The sequence below is a fragment of the Bubalus bubalis genome, chromosome 17 (assembly GCF_019923935.1).
Source record: "Bubalus bubalis isolate 160015118507 breed Murrah chromosome 17, NDDB_SH_1, whole genome shotgun sequence".
In the NCBI taxonomy this organism is placed as follows: domain Eukaryota; kingdom Metazoa; phylum Chordata; class Mammalia; order Artiodactyla; family Bovidae; genus Bubalus; species Bubalus bubalis.
Window position 1 is genome coordinate 59,772,571 of NC_059173.1, and position 13,185 is coordinate 59,785,755.

At 40.9% G+C, this 13,185-nt stretch overlaps 1 protein-coding gene across 2 annotated transcripts in view; it reads left to right on the forward strand.

Moving 5' to 3' along the window:
• C17H4orf51 (chromosome 17 C4orf51 homolog) overlaps nucleotides 1-13,185 on the forward strand; it is a 52,616-nt gene that overhangs the window by 15,218 nt on the left and 24,213 nt on the right. The window lies entirely within an intron of this gene.

Consider the following 13,185-nt stretch of genomic DNA (forward strand, 5'->3'; position numbering starts at 1 on the left):
TTATCCAGCAATTCTTAGCAGGTTTGCTGGTCTGCCTGGGGAAGGAGCAGTAGGCTGACCCCCAGATGGCATGGTAAGTGGGTAGATGGCAGTCAAGCCAGGCAGCCTTCCCCAGCCGTCCTGGGAGAGACTCAGGGCTCCTCATCCAGGTTCCCCGACACCTAGGCCATCATATCCCAGGCAGAGGCACAGGGGAGCTTCCCCTCCCCGGAATGAAGGCCCCCCCTTCCCCGTCACACACCTGCCCCATCCTCTCGCCCTCACAGAAACCTGATTTCTGTCTCCTCCTGCCTGTGACTCTATGCCATCCTGAGCCTGGCACCTGGGTTGTCTCGCCCTGAGTTTCCACACTTTCCACTCCTACCATCTGTGTTGATAATGTTCTAGCGCTTTCTCCACCCATCCCTCCCCTCCCCCACCTCACCACACACCAGTTGCCTGAAAGGGACTGACCTGACCATTCCCCTCCCTGGAGGGAGAAGCCATGGGGGTCCATTGTGTTGGGGGAGAAGAGGGGTGATGCCTCAGGCTTCAGCATGAATGTCCTCCCTGGTTCCTCTCAGGGCCGCTCAGTTAACCTGATCCCTGCCCTCCTCCTCCTCCTCCCACGGACAGTGCGGCTGCCCACGGGTGCGAGGAATGGGGAAGATGCCTTAGAACCAGCCTCCCCCGCCACGGGGTCCCCCAGCTCACTCCCAGCGTGGGCGGTCACGGCAGAGAATCTGCTAATGCCAGGACTTCATTTATCTGGCTAATTCATATGCCTGGCCGTGGGAAGTGCATATGTTTCTTTTAAACTACAGAAAGAAAAAAGCTTGTATTGGCTACCCCATAAATCTAGACAGCCTGGAAAGCAGTGTGCCTGGGACTGAGGTCCTCCCCACACTAAAAAATGCCAGGTACACCAGCTGATGGCCAGCACACCCCAACGAATCCCAGGACAGGCCCCCAGACCCAGGAGCTACCACCGTCCCTTTCAGGTGTTGGGGATTTTGTTTTGCTCAATTTGAAATTAGAAAACAGTCTAATAAATGGTTAAAAGTGTTTGCCAGGAAAGATTCAAGTGTAAGGCAACGGCGTCCAAATTCCCTGCAGAGACTGGACACAAGGGAACATTGGCAGCTAAGCCTGTTATTAAGAAGGTCACAAAATGCCATCTGTTACCCTGCATACTTTACTGTTCAAGCATAACCTCCACAAGGAAAAGAGAGCACAACAGTAGGCTTCCCAGGTGGCGCAGTGGTAAAGAATCCGCCTGCCAGCACAGGAGATGCAGAAGACCCTGGTTTGATCCTTGGTTGGGGAAGATCCCTTGGAGAAGGAAATGGCAACCCACTCCAGTATTCTTGCCCGGAGAATCCCGTGGCAGAGGAGACTGGTGGACTACAGTCCACGGGGTCACAGAGAGTCGTACATGACTGAGCACCAAACACACAGGCATTGCAGTGATTTCAGTGGGCTTCTGTGAACAAACCGTGGACCTCCCTATGGGATGGGCTACAAGTATGTGGGGAGAAGATGGGGAGAAGGCATCGTTTTTAGGTCTGTTCTTGGTTATGGCCTTAGTGTAATTTGAGATGGTGCTGCCTGGTTTTCCGAATCTTTTTCTGCCTGGTTTTAGTCATCTAGGAAATATGATAATAGCACTTTGTCTATCATGAAATTGAGCAGATAAATTGGGCCTTATTCCTTTATCCTTAATGAATTTTTTAATTCATAGAAAAGTTGAAGGAATAGTAGAACCAGTAATTGCCTACTCCCTGCCTAGATTCACCAATTGTTAACATTTTGCCACATTTGTTAACATATAGTTTTATCTCAGTCTCTCCTTATTGATACTTGTATGTAATACTCTGCAGAACTATTGACAGTAAATTTTCAGGCATAGGAACAGTATATCCTTAAACACTTCAGCATGTACCTCTAGGAGCAACAGTGTTTGCTTATAACCATAATACTATTTGCTGCTGCTGCTGCTGCTGCTAAGCCGCTTCAGTCGTGTCCGACTCTGTGTGACCCCATAGACGGCAGCCCACCAGGCTCCCCCGTCCCTGGGGTTCTCCAGGCAAGGACACTGGAGTGGGTTGCCATTTCCTTCTCCAGTGCATGAAAGTGAAAGTGAAGTTGCTCAGTTGTGTCTGACTCTTAGCGACCCCATTGCCTTCTCCGAATACTATTTGCTAATAACCATAATATTATTATCTTATATAACCATAATACTGTTATTACATGCAAGAAACTTCATATTGATAGGATATTCTCACCTAATGTTCAGAACACTAAATGCCTTATTCTTAATAGTCTGTCAGGAAAAGATTCACTCTGTCATCCATCCCCATGGTTAGCAATTCTCTCTTTAAGACACTGAGACACTTTGAAAAGTCTGATGGAAGCTCTAGGCCCTATCTTCAGAAAAGTATCCATCAAGACACTTCTACGTGCCACCAATGCATCCGTCTTAGATCTCTCCAGAGTGTCCACAGACTCTTGGTTAAGTGCTTTTAATCTTTTATCTAAATTCTCCTCTGTTGTATGCATACAGTTTAAGACCACAGCACTCAGAAAAGGTTAAAAACAATTTTTTCTTTACTTTCCAACATTATGTTTTGTGTTCATGAAGCTTCATTTTAAGGAACTCGAAGTTTCAAGGAACACGGGGATGGGTAGGTCAAAGATCACACGATCCCCAAATCTAAGAAAAGAAAACAGAATCACAAATACACCTGAGAGCTATTCTGTCACAGCATGTAGTAGGGACTCCATGATTAGAAGACCTAGAATATTTCCAAACTTGAGATTCCCCACGAGCAGGTGCTCACAAACCCACACTTGCTTTCTTGGTAACTTATTTTTAAAACCATATACCTATAGCATTCCATCAGGGTTGGTACAAGATTTATGGACCTAATACGTAAGATAGATTTTGCTGGCAGTTAGTGAGATTGTTAGTTTCATCAACAAAACTGCCCAATTTGGTTACAGTTCTAGGACTAGGAAGTGGAAGCAGGGAGGCGGATACACGCTGGCAATTTAGGGGAATGTTAAATGTCCTTAATTGAAAGGCCAGCTGAAACTGCCAGGGTAATGTTGAACTGTGGGCTCTATTTTGTCAACTGTTAACTTGCAAAGAAAAAAATCAGCAGACCATACATACACTAGCATATGCGAGCTTGTTGGTATTCTTCTCCACAAACAGACTGAAGAAAATGAGAGCTGTTTCTAGCTCCATGAGAAAAATGTACAAGTTTGGCTAAAAGATGGGCATAAAATCCCAACATATCCCTCATACAGTGGTCCAGCACAAATTCTAATCCCCATTTCCCCCCATAATCTATCAAATGCCTCAAAATCACTTTCTATAAAATTTTTATATTATATTTTAAAATCATATAATTTGCTAATTAATGATTCTGTTATATAATTTTTGAAAGGAAGGGTGACAAAAAACTAGTGAAAGCCTCTGGCAGGCCTGTGGGATTTATAGAAGTCTTATAGAGCTTTGAAAGGCTAAGGATTTACAGGAATGCTGCTACTGCTGCTAAGTCGCTTCAGTCGTGTCCGACTCTGTGTGACCCCACAGACGGCAGCCCACCAGGCTCCCCCGTCCCTGGGATTCTCCAGGCAACAGTGGAGTGGGTTGCCATTTCCTTCTCCAATGCATACAAGTGAAAAGTGAAAGTGAAGACGCTCAGTCGTGTCCTATTCTTAGTGACCCCATGGACTGCAGCCTACTAGGCTGCTCCATCCATGGGATTTTCCAGGCAAGAGTACTGGAGTGGGGTGCCATTGCCTTCTCCAATAATCAGAGCTAATTGTGCAAGATAAACTTCGTATCTACCTGCTCTGTCACTGTGAAAAAGTGGTTTTTTCTTGAATTTAGGTAGATAATTATTGAACTCATTGATTTTAGCTTAGGATACCCTGCTTTAAAAGTTTACTACCATAAAACAGCGCAGATAATGAGTATCTGCCAAATGCTATTTCTCTTCCTTGACTCATCCCTGTGATCAGACCCCATCATATTATGCCAAACCAACACTCTTCTCCTTTTTAAATCAATTTTTATTTATTTTTAATCAAATTTAATTTTTTCCTTACTTTTTTAATCAAAATAGTCGAGAGAAATCAACATGATTAGTCATTAGCAAAATGCAAATTAAATACATCTGTTCAGTTCAGTTGCTCAGTCGTGTCCGACTCTTTGAGACCCCATGAACTGCAGCATGCCAGGCCTCCCTGTCCATCACCAACTCCCGGAGTTCACCCAAACTCATGTCCTTTGTGTCGGTGATGCCATCCAACCATCTCATCCTCCATCGTCCCCTTCTCCTCCCGCCCTCAATCTTTCCCAGCATCAGGGTCTTTTCAAATGAATCAGCTCTTCACATCAGGTGGCCAAAGTATTGGAGTTTCAGCTTCAACATCAGTCCTTCCAATGAATACCCAGGACTGATCTCCTTTAGGATGGACTGGTTGGATCTCCTTGCAGTCCAACAATGGCTATAATCACAAAGATAGAAAATAACAAATGTGGGCCAGGATGTAGAGAAACCAGAACCTTCATTCATTGCTGGTGAGAATATAAAGTTAGCACAGATACTTTGGAAAACACCTTGACAGTTTCTTTAAAAGTTAAACATAAATTTACAATAGGATCCAGCAATTCCATACCTAGGTACACACTTGTGTGTGTGCTAAGTCGCTTCAGTCGTGTCCAACTCTCTGCAACCCCATGAACTGTAACCTACCGGGCTTCTCTGTCCATGGGATTCTCCAGACAAGAATACTGGAGTGGGTTGCCATGCCCTCCTCCAGGGGATCTCCCCAACTCAGGGATCAAATCCACGTCTCTTCTGTCTCCTGCATTGGCAGGGAGTTCTTTATCGTTAGCACCACCTGGGAAACCCAGGTACTCACTTAAGAGAAATGAAAACATATGTCTACATAAAGATTTGCACATGAATATTCACTACAGTACTATCTATAATAGTGAGAATTGGAAAGAATCCTGACACCCATCAATTGGTGAATGGATAACAAAATTTATTTTATTTATACAATGGAGTACTATCCATCAGTGAAAAGAACAAAATATGGAAGGCGGATGAATCTCAAAAACATTATGCTACATAAAAGAAGGTAGACACATAAGATCATATAGTGTATGATTCCACTTTTATGAAATATCCAATAAAGGCAAACCTATAGATAAAGTAAGCTAGTAGTTTTCTGTGTCTGAAGGTAGGAAAGGACGTTAGCCATAAACGGGCATGAGGGATCTTATTGGGGTAATGTAACTGCTCTAATACTAATTTATAGTATTATGATGATGGTTGTATAACTTTTTAAGTTTACTTGAAATCATTCAACTGGTTGGGTCGGTTTTATGACATGTAAGTTATACCTCAAGAATATTATTAAAAGTACGCTAGAGCTTCTTCAGACCTTGAGAAAAATTTATAGCTTTAGAATTTTAGCATATTTTTGGTGTTCCCTCTGATTCTAAGAGTATAAGTTGTGTGGACATAGAAGGATGCTTCAGGCATAAGTTTACCCTGACTTCTGGCATCCATTTCTGTACCTAATGTACTTGAAAGAGTCTACTCCATCCTAACAAAAGGTAAAAAGATGAAAAGACTAAAAAATCAACAACTGTCTTGGATCTATAAGGGAGGTGATGACCCAGAGCAAACCACCGTTCCCAAGATTGAAGAGAGAGATGAATACAAAGAGTCGCAGCTTACCAGAGCAGAGGCTCGCAGGTGAAAACCCCCACAGGAAGCAGTGTGAGGGTTGGAATATCTGAACAGGAACTGACAGATTGCTGGAGGCTCAATGTAGCAAAGAGTAGACAAGCCTGAGCATACAGGCAATGCAATGCAACAATTTGTCAACAATGTAGACAAGTCTGAGAGTTAAAATTCTAGAAAGACCCAGGAGTAGGGTAATCCTTACAATATTGTGTGAAATTTACCTCCAGCAACTTGACCAGGTACCCACAGTGAACATCAGAGAACAACTCCCTTGTGCTTCCCGCAGGGGGAGGGGGAAAAGAACCAGTCTGAAATACTCCCGAGTATTCTTTACTCCAGTGGTAAAGAATCCACCCGGGTCAGGAAGATCCCCTGGAGGAGGGCATCACTACCCACTCCAGTATTCTTGCCTGGAGAATTCCCTGGATAGAGGAGGCTGGTGGGCTACAGCCCATGGGGCTGCAAAGAGTTGGACAATATTGAGCGATTGTACACACACACATCCCTCAGGAGAAGAGAGTTCAGTTCAGTTGCTCAGCCGTGTCCGACTCTTCGTGATCCCGTGAACTGCAGCATGCCAGGCCTCCCTGTCCATCACCAACTCCCAGAGTTCAAACTCACGTCCATCAACCAGAGCCTCATCTGCCAAGGTATTGGCATGGCCTAACTGAGCTAGGAGAAGGGAGACTGACAACTCCAGTCTACTCTACCCTCCTATGTGGGAAAAGAGAAATACCCAGCCCACTCCAGCCATGCTGTTCCACCTAAGATGGGAGGAAATAACTCAGAAAAACTTATGAAGTTCACAGTCCAGGGGCACAGGCTCACCAAAAGGCTGAGACCTAATCATAGGACTACAGAATGCTTCTCTTCCCCCCACAACTTACCACCACATTATTAAGGTCCTATTTACAGCAATTCCTTTTACCTGGTACATCATGTCCTTCTATCAAGAAAAAAAAATCACAAAGCATGCTAAAAGGCAGAAACACAATCTAAAGTTTAAGAGCATCAGGACCAGATATAGCAGGATGCTGGAATTCTCAGATCAGGAATTTAAAACAGCTATGGTTAATATTCTAAAGGCTCTGATAAAACAGATTAAATGAGCAATATGTGCATATAGGGGCTTCCCTGGAGGCACTGGTGGTAGAGAACCCGCCTGCTAATGAGGAGACATAGGAGACGTGGGTTTGATTCCTGGTTCAGGAAGATCACCTGGAGTGGGGCAGGGCAACCCACTCCAGTATTCTTGCCTGGAGAATCCCAAGGACAGAGGACCTTGGAGGACTACAGTCCATAGGGTCACAAAGAGTTGGACACAATTGAAGTGACTTAGTGTCACTTACACACACACACACACACACACACACACACACATGCACATAGATGGAAATCTTAAGAAAGAATTGAAAAGAAATGCTAGAGATCAAAAACAGTATAATATAAATAAAGAATGCCTTTGTTGGACTTAATAGCAAACTGCTTACAGCTTAAGGAAAAAGATTCTGAACTTGAGGCTACCTCAATATAAACCTACAAAACTGAAAGACAAGGAGAGCAAAGGCAGAAAATACAGAACCCACCATGAGACAAATATAAAAGATGTAATGAGAACACCAGAAGAAGAAGAAGAAAGAAATACAAAAAATATGTAAAACAATAATGGCTGAGAATTTCCACAAATTAATGTCAGACACCAAACCACAGATCCAGGAAGTTCAGAGAACATTAAGAAGGATAAATGTAAACCAAACAAAAGAAGCAAAGAAGCCCTATACCTAGATATACAATTTTCTAAGTACAGAAAGTAAAAGATATAGAAAAAAATTCTGAAAGAAGCCACAGGGGAAAACCTTACCTATAGAGAAACAAGATTAGAATTATATTCAGCTTCTCCTGAGAAACCGTGGAAGCTAGAAGAGTGTAGAGTGATATGTTTAATGTTGCTGAGAGAAAAAAACCCACTAACCTAGAATTCTGTGCCCTGTGAAATTATCCTTGAAAAGTGAAGGAGAAAGAAATACTTTCTCAGATAAACAAAAACTGAGGGAATTTGTTGCCAGTAAGCCTGTCTTGCAAGAAATGTTAAAAGTTCTTTACAGAGAAGGAAAGAATATGGGTCAGAAATTGGATCTGCATAAAAAGGAAGAGCATTGAAGAAGGAATAAGTGAATGAAACTTAGTTTTCTTATTAATTGATCTAACAGATAACAGTTTGTTCAAAAATAATGTAACAATGTATTCAATAATATATGCTTATGTATATGTCTAATGTATATATGTGTGCGTATGTATGCTTCTATAACTGAGATGAATGACAGAAATGATACAAGTAAAAGGAAGGAGGAAATAGGAATATTTTATTACTATAAGGTATGCCTGTATCGTGCTATAGTGTAAATGTATGTGCTTGCTAGTGCTAAGTCACTCAGTCGTGTCCGACTGTGACCCTATGGATGGTAGCCTGCCAGGCTCCTCTATCCATGCGGATTCTCCAGGCAAGAATATTAGAGTGGGTTGCCATGTCCTTCTCCAGGTGTAAATGTATAGTTGTAAACATATGTTGAAAACTCTAGTTCAGTTCATTTCAGCTCAGTCGTGTCCGACTCTTTGCGACCCCATGAATTGCAGCCGCCAGGCCTCCCTGTCCATCACCAACTCCCGGAGTTCACCCAAACTCATGTCCATCGAGTCAGTGATGCCATCCAGCCATCTCATCCTCTGTTGTCCCCCTTTCCTCCTGCCCCCAATGCCTCCCAGCATCAGAGTCTTTTCCAATGAGTCAACTCTTCGCATGAGGTGGCCAAAGTATTGGAGTTTCAGCTTTAGCATCAGTCCTTCCAATGAACACCCAGGACTGATTTCCTTTAGGATGGACTGGTTGGATCTCCTTGCAGCTACTAAAAAATATGTTTAAAAAGCTGAATAAATATACTAAGAAAGGAGAGAGATAGAATTATATAAAATGCTCAAAGCAACAGAAGGCAGAAAAAGTGGAAGTCATAAATAGGAATAAGGGCAAGAAACAAAACAGTAACCAATATGGGGGAGGTTAATCCAGCTGTGTCAACAGTCATGTTGAACATCAATGCTTTAAATACACTAGTTAAATACACTAGTTAAATACACTAGTTAAATACACTAGTTAAATACACTAGTTAAATACACTAGTTAAATACACTAGTTAAAAGACAGAGGTCAGTGGATCTGAATACAAGATCCTATCCCATGTTATCTACAAGAACCCACTTTAAATATATTAACTCAAATAAGTAAATATATTTGAGTGGGTTAATTAATATATTAACCCACTCAAATAGATTAACGGTAAATAAATGGAAAAAATATACTATGTTAATACCAATTAAAAATAAAGCAGGAATAGCTATATTTCACACAGAACAGACTTCAGAGCAAGGAAATTTATCAGCAATAAAGAAGGGCATTTAATAATAATGATGATGATATAATAATAAATAATAATGATAAGGGGGTTAATTCTCCAAGAAGACATAATAATCCTTAACACATATGTACCAGACAACAGAGTATCAAACTATATGAGGTGACAACTGATAAAACTTTAAGGAGAAATGGCTGACCCACTATCATGTTTGGAAATTTCAACATCTTTCTATCAGAAGTACACAGATCTGCTGCTGCTGCTGCTGCTAAGTCACTTCAGTCGTGTCCAACTCTGTGCGACCCCATAGACAGCAGCCCACCAGGCTCCCCCGTCCCTGGGATTCTCCAGGCAAGAACACTGGAGTGGGTTGCCATTTCCTTCTCCAGTGCATGAAAGTGAAAAGTGAAAGTGAAGTTGCTCAGTTGTGCCCGACTCCTAGAGACCCCATGGACTGCAGCCCACCAGGTTCCTCCGTCCATGGGATTTTCCAGGCAAGAGTACTGGAGTGGGGTGCCATTGCCTTCTCCGTAGACAGATCTAGAAGACAAAAAGTGAGTAAGGACATAGTTGAATTCAACTACATATCAATTGGATATAATCAACATCTATTACATAACTTCATCCAACAATAGAAAATACATTCTTCTCAAGTTCACATGGGACATTCACCAAGATAGGCCACATTCTGTCTCATAAAATACACCTTAATAAATTTAAAAGAATAGCATTCATAGAATGTCTGCTGTCAGACCACAGTGGAATTAAATTAGAAATCAGTAACAAAGATTACTGGAAAATCCCCAAATACATGGAGCTTGCACAATATACTTCTAAATAACACATGGATCAAAGAAGAAATCTCAAGAGAAATTTAAAAAATATTTTGAACTAAATGAGAATACAACTTAAAATTTGTGTAATACAGTAAAAGCAGTGCTTAGACAGAAATTTATAGCATTTCATTGATTTATCAGAAAAATCTAAAATCAATTTACTTTTCATCTTAGGAAACTAGAAGAGAAAGAGCACATTAACCCACAGTAAGCAATAGAAAAGAAATAAGTAGTAGAGGAGAAATCAATGAAATTGAAAATAGGAAATCAAGAGAGAAAATCAAGGAAACAAAAAGCTGGTTCTGTGAAAAAAATCAAGAAAAATCAGTAAGACTCTAGACAGGCTAACTAAAAAACAAGTAGAGAAAGGACATAAATTACTATCAGAAATAAATCAAAGAAGGAAAATCACTACAGAGCTCACAGACATTAAAAGGATACTAAAGGAATACTATGAAAAATTCTATGCTGACAAATTTGATAACCAAGATGAAATGGACCAATTCCTTGAAGACACAAACTGTCAAAACTCAATAAGAAAAAATAGACAATCTGAATATGCTTATATCTATTAAAGAAATTGAATCAATAACCTTCCCAGGCCGAAAGCAATAGGCCCAGATGGGTTCACTGGTGAATTTTATCAACATTTAAGGAAGAACTTATACCAATTCTCTACAATTTCTTTCAGAGGTTAAAAGGTGAAGGCTGCTACTGCTGCTAAGTCACATTAGTCGTGTCCAACTCTGTGCAAACCCCATAGACGGAAGCCTACCAGGCTCCCCCGTCCCTGGGGTTCTCCAGGCAAGAACACTGGAGTGGGTTGCCATTTCCTTCTCCAATGCATGAAAGTGAAAAGTGAAAGTGAAGTCGCGCAGTCGTGTCTGACTCTTCGTGACCCCATGGACTGCAGCCTACCAGGCTCCTCCGTCCATGGGATTTTCCAGGCAAGAGTGCTGGAGTGGGATGCCATTGCCTTCTCCAAAAGGTGAAGGAAGTCTTCCTAATTCATTCTATGAAGTCAGCATTACCCTAATACCAAAGCCAGACAAAGAGATTACAAGAGATATACAGATAAATACATTTCATGAACACAGATTCATAAATCCTCAGCTAAATATTAGCAAATAAGAGAATTATACACCACATCTAAGAGGAATTTATTCCAGGCATACAAGGTTAGTTCAACATTCAGAAATCAATGTATCCATCACATCAACAAGCTAAATAAAAAATCATATGATCATATCAATACATTCAGAAAAAGCTTTTGACAAAATTCAATACCCATTCATGATAAAAAGTCTTAGTAAACTAGGAAAAGATGGGAACTTCCTCAACTTAATAAAAAAAATCTACAAAAAACCTATAGGTAACATCATATTTAATGACAGAAGCTCAAAGCTTTCCTACTAAGATCAGGTACAAGGCAAGGATTCTCCTCTCACCACTCCTTTCAACATAATACTGAAAGTACTAGCTAATGCATTAAGACAAGAAAAGGAAATAAAAGGTATAGAGATTGAGGAGGAAAAAATGAGACTCTCTTCATTCACATATGAGTCAATTTCCTATGTAGGCAATCTAAAAGAACTGACCAAAAAGAAAAGAAAGTCCTGGAACTAATAAGGATTATAGGAAGATTGTAAGATACAAGGTTAATATATAAAACTTGATTGCTGTCCTATATACTAGCAATGAACAAGTAGAAATTGAAATTAGATTCGGTGCAATCCCAATCAAAACCACAAGTTATTTTGTGGATATCAACAAAGTGATTCTAAAGTTTACATAGGGATGGATAAACAGAGCACAGAGGACTTTTAGGACAGGGAAAAAACTCTGTGTAATACTATAATGAAGGGTGCATGCCTTTATATATTTGTCCAAACCCATAGAATGTACTGGCTTTCCTGGTGGCTCAGTGATTAAAGAACCCATCTGCCAATGCAGGAGAGGTGGGTTCGATCCCTGGGTTGGGAAGACCCCACCCCCCAGAGAAGGCAATGGCAACCCACTCCAGTGTTTACCTGGAGGATTCCATGGACAGAGGAGCCTGGTGGGGTCACATGGGTCACAAAAGAGTCAGACACAACTTAGTGACTAAACAATAACAGAATGTACAACACCAACAGTGAACTGTAATGGGAACCGTGGGCTTTAGGTGATTATGAGGTTATTAATACACTGTCGGTGTACCAGCTGCAACAATGGTCACTACTCTGGTGGGGGAATGCCAACAGTGGGAGAGCTCTGCCTGTGTTGGGGCAGGGAGTATATTGGGACTCTGTATCTTTCTCTCAGTTTTGTTGTGAACTTAAAATTGCTCTAAAAAATTAAAATCTTGAAAAAAGAGGAACACTTAAAAAAGGTTAATTTTTCTTTCTCATGGGGGAGAGGGGACATAAAGAATTATTTTGTAGCTAAATTAAAATTTAAGAAAATTAATACTGAACACAGGCCCAATTTTAGACTTACTTCGAGAAAACCTTATAGAGAAAGCCAAAGGACATGTAAAACTGAATTACTCTGATAACATTTTTAAGCTGTAAATTCAAATAATTTCAATGTCTTCTTGGCTGTTGCCAATATGATTTTCTTTGACTAAGACAGTAAAGGATGGCTGGTCTATGCCCACCAAGGGAAAGGCGAGCCAGTGAGAGAAAGCAGGCATCTCAGACATGGGTGCTCTTGAGCTACTGGTACTGGAAAAATCAAACAGAATTATAACCCTGAGACCATACAAAACTTGGGAAAATTTGCTAAAGGATATTAGGTTTGCACACACACACAAATGAGATGAGTTCTTTGTTTGCCTGAATAATTTAGAAAACATTTAAGAGAACATGAGTTTGAAATCTTATAGTTTTTTGTATACCGATAAACAATAAATGACATTATAAAGCTAAAAAAAAATAATGTTAAAGTGGTTAAAAAAAATAAAAACATTTTTACCCACTCACCCTGGGAGCTCCAGAATGTTTACTATATGAGTTAACTTTTAGTCACAGCTTTGTCTTCTTACTTTTCTGTTGATCAGATTCTAAAGGGAAATAAGTGATGTGTGTACAATTTGCTGCTGCTGCTAAGTCGCTTCAGTCGTGTCCGACTGTGTGTGACCCCACAGACGGCAGCCCACCAGGCTACAATTTGTTGGTATAGCCTAATTGGGAATGTAAGAAATTTTATT